At 36.4% G+C, this 5,630-nt stretch overlaps 2 non-coding genes across 2 annotated transcripts; both read left to right on the top strand.

The window, feature by feature from the left end:
* Window positions 1-812: 812 nt before the first annotated feature.
* Window positions 813-991, top strand: LOC120322266. Its single transcript, XR_005562035.1, has one exon. It is a non-coding gene; the product is annotated as a 5.8S ribosomal RNA (ribosomal RNA).
* Window positions 992-1,378: 387 nt separating this feature from the next.
* Window positions 1,379-5,329, top strand: LOC6540466. The gene has a single exon (XR_005562036.1). It is a non-coding gene; the product is annotated as a large subunit ribosomal RNA (ribosomal RNA).
* The last annotated feature ends 301 nt before the right edge of the window (window positions 5,330-5,630 follow it).

Raw genomic sequence — 5,630 nt, 5'->3', positions numbered from 1 at the left:
ATATCCTTACCGTTAATAAACATTTGTTATAATACAAATAAATTGAATTTACCAAAATACCAAATTACAAAAGCATATGATATATGAATGATGAGATTTACTTTAGAAATGCACATGATTTATTATGATTATTTGCAAATGCGTTTATATATGAATATTATCTAACACAATAATATTCAATTGATAGATTTCTCAATGGAATCAAACAAAATTCTGATATATTTATATAATAAATAAATGTGGCTGGCAACCACAAAGGTAATGTGATTGGGGACCACATTTACCACATATGTATGTTAAAAGTGACTGGTGACCACATTTTAACATTTCTATTAAAATTTGATGTTGTGGGTAGTGTTGGCTCAAAACATTAAATTAAATAAACGGCATTCAAATAAAAATAAACAATGCATTTCCTAATAATTCGAACATTCGAAATCAAATAAAAATGGTAACAAAAAAATTGTGTGTATATGGACCATAATATACACGCGTTGCGAATATGTATTGTTCATCTAAGTTATGAGCATACATTGGCTAATGCAACAACCTAAAATATACAATGTTGTACCTGGCATCCATCAGGTTAATGTTTTATATAAATTGCAGTATGTATCGCCCATATTGGTTAATTACAAATAAAATATAATTACATGATACATAATGCTTATATGAAACTAAGACATTTCGCAGCATTTATTTTAGGTATAAAAATACATTTATTGAAGGAATTGATATATGCCAGTAAAATGGTGTATTTTTAATTTCTTTCAATAAAAAAATTATTGACAATATATAGAAATAAATTATAAAACTCTAAGCGGTGGATCACTCGGCTCATGGGTCGATGAAGAACGCAGCAAACTGTGCGTCATCGTGTGAACTGCAGGACACATGAACATCGACATTTTGAACGCATATCGCAGTCCATGCTGTTATGTACTTTAATTAATTTTATAGTGCTGCTTGGACTACATATGGTTGAGGGTTGTAAGACTATGCTAATTAAGTTGTTTATAAATTTTTATAAGCATATGGTATATTATTGGATAAAATAATAATTTTATTCATAATATTAAAAACTATATATGAAAAACATTATCCTCACATTTGGATGTGAAAAACGAAGAGAAATATTTTCTTTTTCAATCAAATAATACTGAGAAATGTCTAGCATAAAAAATTGAATTATTTTTCATCTAGGATTGTCTCTTATTAATGATTCGAAAATAGAAAAAAACTTGGTTATATTATTATTCTTCGTTGGTTCGTTAATGGATAATACTATGCTACAAGAAATAATGGATATATTACAACGAATTTATTAAAATGTTTTATCATTATATATTAAGAATTAATGGCAATAAAAAGTTATATACAACCTCAACTCATATGGGACTACCCCCTGAATTTAAGCATATTAATTAGGGGAGGAAAAGAAACTAACAAGGATTTTCTTAGTAGCGGCGAGCGAAAAGAAAACAGTTCAGCACTAAGTCACTTTGTCTATATGGCAAATGTGAGATGCAGTGTATGGAGCGTCAATATTCTAGTATGAGAAATTAACGATTTAAGTCCTTCTTAAATGAGGCCATTTACCCACAGAGGGTGCCAGGCCCGTATAACGTTAATGATTACTAGATGATGTTTCCAAAGAGTCGTGTTGCTTGATAGTGCAGCACTAAGTGGGTGGTAAACTCCATCTAAAACTAAATATAACCATGAGACCGATAGTAAACAAGTACCGTGAGGGAAAGTTGAAAAGAACTCTGAATAGAGAGTTAAACAGTACGTGAAACTGCTTAGAGGTTAAGCCCGATGAACCTGAATATCCGTTATGGAAAATTCATCATTAAAATTGTAATATTTAAATAATATTATAAGGATAGTGTGCATTTTTTCCATATAAGGACATTGTAATCTATTAGCATATCCCAAATTTATCATAAAATATAACTTATAGTTTATTCAAATTAAAGTGCTTGCATTTTAAAACAGAATAAATGTTATTAATTTGATAAAGTGCTGATAGATTTATATGATTACAGTGCGTTAATTTTTCGGAATTATATAATGGCATAATTATCATTGATTTTTATGTTTATTATATGCACTTGTATGATTAACAATGCGAAAGATTCAGGATACCTTCGGGACCCGTCTTGAAACACGGACCAAGGAGTCTAACATATGTGCAAGTTATTGGGATATAAACCTAATAGCGTAATTAACTTGACTACTAATGGGATTAGTTTTTTAACTATTTATAGCTAATTAACACAATCCCGGGGCGTTCTATATAGTTATGTATAATGTATATTTATATTATTTATGCCTCTAACTGGAACGTACCTTGAGCATATATGCTGTGACCCGAAAGATGGTGAACTATACTTGATCAGGTTGAAGTCAGGGGAAACCCTGATGGAAGACCGAAACAGTTCTGACGTGCAAATCGATTGTCAGAATTGAGTATAGGGGCGAAAGACCAATCGAACCATCTAGTAGCTGGTTCCTTCCGAAGTTTCCCTCAGGATAGCTGGTGCATTTTAATATTATATAAAATAATCTTATCTGGTAAAAGCGAATGATTAGAGGCCTTAGGGTCGAAACGATCTTAACCTATTCTCAAACTTTAAATGGGTAAGAACCTTAACTTTCTTGATATGAAGTTCAAGGTTATGATATAATGTCCCAGTGGGCCACTTTTGGTAAGCAGAACTGGCGCTGTGGGATGAACCAAACGTAATGTTACGGTGCCCAAATTACAACTCATGCAGATACCATGAAAGGCGTTGGTTGCTTAAAACAGCAGGACGGTGATCATGGAAGGTCGAAATCCGCTAAGGAGTGTGTAACAACTCACCTGCCGAAGCAACTAGCCCTTAAAATGGATGGCGCTTAAGTTGTATACCTATACATTACCGCTAAAGTAGATGATTTATATTACTTGTGATATAAATTTTGAAACTTTAGTGAGTAGGAAGGTACAATGGTATGCGTAGAAGTGTTTGGCGTAAGCCTGCATGGAGCTGCCATTGGTACAGATCTTGGTGGTAGTAGCAAATAATCGAATGAGACCTTGGAGGACTGAAGTGGAGAAGGGTTTCGTGTGAACAGTGGTTGATCACGAGTTAGTCGGTCCTAAGTTCAAGGCGAAAGCCGAAAATTTTCAAGTAAAACAAAAATGCCAAACTACATAAAAAAGCGAATTATAATACACTTGAATAATTTTGAACGAAAGGGAATACGGTTCCAATTCCGTAACCTGTTGAGTATCCGTTTGTTATTAAATATGGGCCTCGTGCTCATCCTGGCAACAGGAACGACCATAAAGAAGCCGTCGAGAGATATCGGAAGAGTTTTCTTTTCTGTTTTATAGCCGTACTACCATGGAAGTCTTTCGCAGAGAGATATGGTAGATGGGCTAGAAGAGCATGACATATACTGTTGTGTCGATATTTTCTCCTCGGACCTTGAAAATTTATGGTGGGGACACGCAAACTTCTCAACAGGCCGTACCAATATCCGCAGCTGGTCTCCAAGGTGAAGAGTCTCTAGTCGATAGAATAAGTAGGTAAGGGAAGTCGGCAAATTAGATCCGTAACTTCGGGATAAGGATTGGTCTGAAGATTGAGATAGTCGGGCTTGATTGGGAAACAATAACATGGTTTATGTGCTCGTTCTGGGTAATAGAGTTTCTAGCATTTATGTTAGTTTCTTGTTCCCCGGATAGTTAGTTACGTAGCCAATTGTGGAACTTTCTTGCTAAATTTTAAGAATACTATTTGGGTTAAACCAATTAGTTCTTATTAATATAACGATTATCAATTAACAATCAATTCAGAACTGGCACGGACTTGGGGAATCCGACTGTCTAATTAAAACAAAGCATTGTGATGGCCCTAGCGGGTGTTGACACAATGTATTTCTGCCCCAGTGCTCTGAATGTCAAAGTGAAGAAATTCAAGTAAGCGCGGGTCAACGGCGGGAGTAACTATGACTCTCTTAAGGTAGCCAAATGCCTCGTCATCTAATTAGTGACGCGCATGAATGGATTAACGAGATTCCTACTGTCCCTATCTACTATCTAGCGAAACCACAGCCAAGGGACGGGCTTGGATAATTAGCGGGGAAAGAAGACCCTTTTGAGCTTGACTCTAATCTGGCAGTGTAAGGAGACATAAGAGGTGTAGAATAAGTGGGAGATATTAGACCTCGGTTTGGTATCGTCAATGAAATACCACTACTCTTATTGTTTCCTTACTTACTTGATTAAATGGAACGTGTATCATTTCCTAGCCATTATACGGATATATTTATTATATCTTATGGTATTGGGTTTTGATGCAAGCTTCTTGATCAAAGTATCACGAGTTTGTTATATAATCGCAAACAAATTCTTTAATAAAACGATGCATTTATGTATTTTTTGATTTGAAAATTTGGTATAACTCCAATTACTCAGGTATGATCCAATTCAAGGACATTGCCAGGTAGGAGTTTGACTGGGGCGGTACATCTCTCAAATAATAACGGAGGTGTCCCAAGGCCAGCTCAGTGCGGACAGAAACCACACATAGAGCAAAAGGGCAAATGCTGACTTGATCTCGGTGTTCAGTACACACAGGGACAGCAAAAGCTCGGCCTATCGATCCTTTTGGTTTAAAGAGTTTTTAACAAGAGGTGTCAGAAAAGTTACCATAGGGATAACTGGCTTGTGGCGGCCAAGCGTTCATAGCGACGTCGCTTTTTGATCCTTCGATGTCGGCTCTTCCTATCATTGTGAAGCAAAATTCACCAAGCGTTGGATTGTTCACCCATGCAAGGGAACGTGAGCTGGGTTTAGACCGTCGTGAGACAGGTTAGTTTACCCTACTAATGACAAAACGTTGTTGCGACAGCATTCCTGCGTAGTACGAGAGGAACCGCAGGTACGGACCAATGGCACAATACTTGTTCGAGCGAACAGTGGTATGACGCTACGTCCGTTGGATTATGCCTGAACGCCTCTAAGGTCGTATCCGTGCTGGACTGCAATGATAAATAAGGGGCAATTTGCATTGTATGGCTTCTAAACCATTTAAAGTTTATAATTTACTTTATAAACGACAATGGATGTGATGCCAATGTAATTTGTAACATAGTAAATTGGGAGGATCTTCGATCACCTGATGCCGCGCTAGTTACATATAAAAGCATTATTTAATACAATGACAAAGCCTAGAATCAATTGTAAACGACTTTTGTAACAGGCAAGGTGTTGTAAGTGGTTGAGCAGCTGCCATACTGCGATCCACTGAAGCTTATCCTTTGCTTGATGATTCGAAATAAATAAGACCATTGAGTACTCGTGTGGTACTTGTTTGTTGGTTTTTGAGGGTTAGCGCGCAAGCGCCAGTGCCCTCGAGAGCCGACCACCCCGACTGGACGCGACTGACGACTGACTGACCGACCGACCGACTGGACGCGCGATATATAATATTATATATCATATGATAGAAAGAAAGACTAAAAAATTCTATCTGGTTGCCAAATAGCTTGTCATCGATTTAGTGACGCTAATGAAATTGTCCCCATCTATCTACTATCTACTAATGATAGAAATAAAGACTTTACAAAATTCTATC

The sequence above is a fragment of the Drosophila yakuba genome, unplaced genomic scaffold (genome assembly GCF_016746365.2).
Source record: "Drosophila yakuba strain Tai18E2 unplaced genomic scaffold, Prin_Dyak_Tai18E2_2.1 Segkk38_quiver_pilon_scaf, whole genome shotgun sequence".
NCBI classification, from domain to species: Eukaryota; Metazoa; Arthropoda; class Insecta; order Diptera; family Drosophilidae; genus Drosophila; species Drosophila yakuba.
The sequence above is the reverse complement of the archived record's forward strand: the minus strand, read 5'-3'. Positions and strand labels throughout refer to the sequence as shown.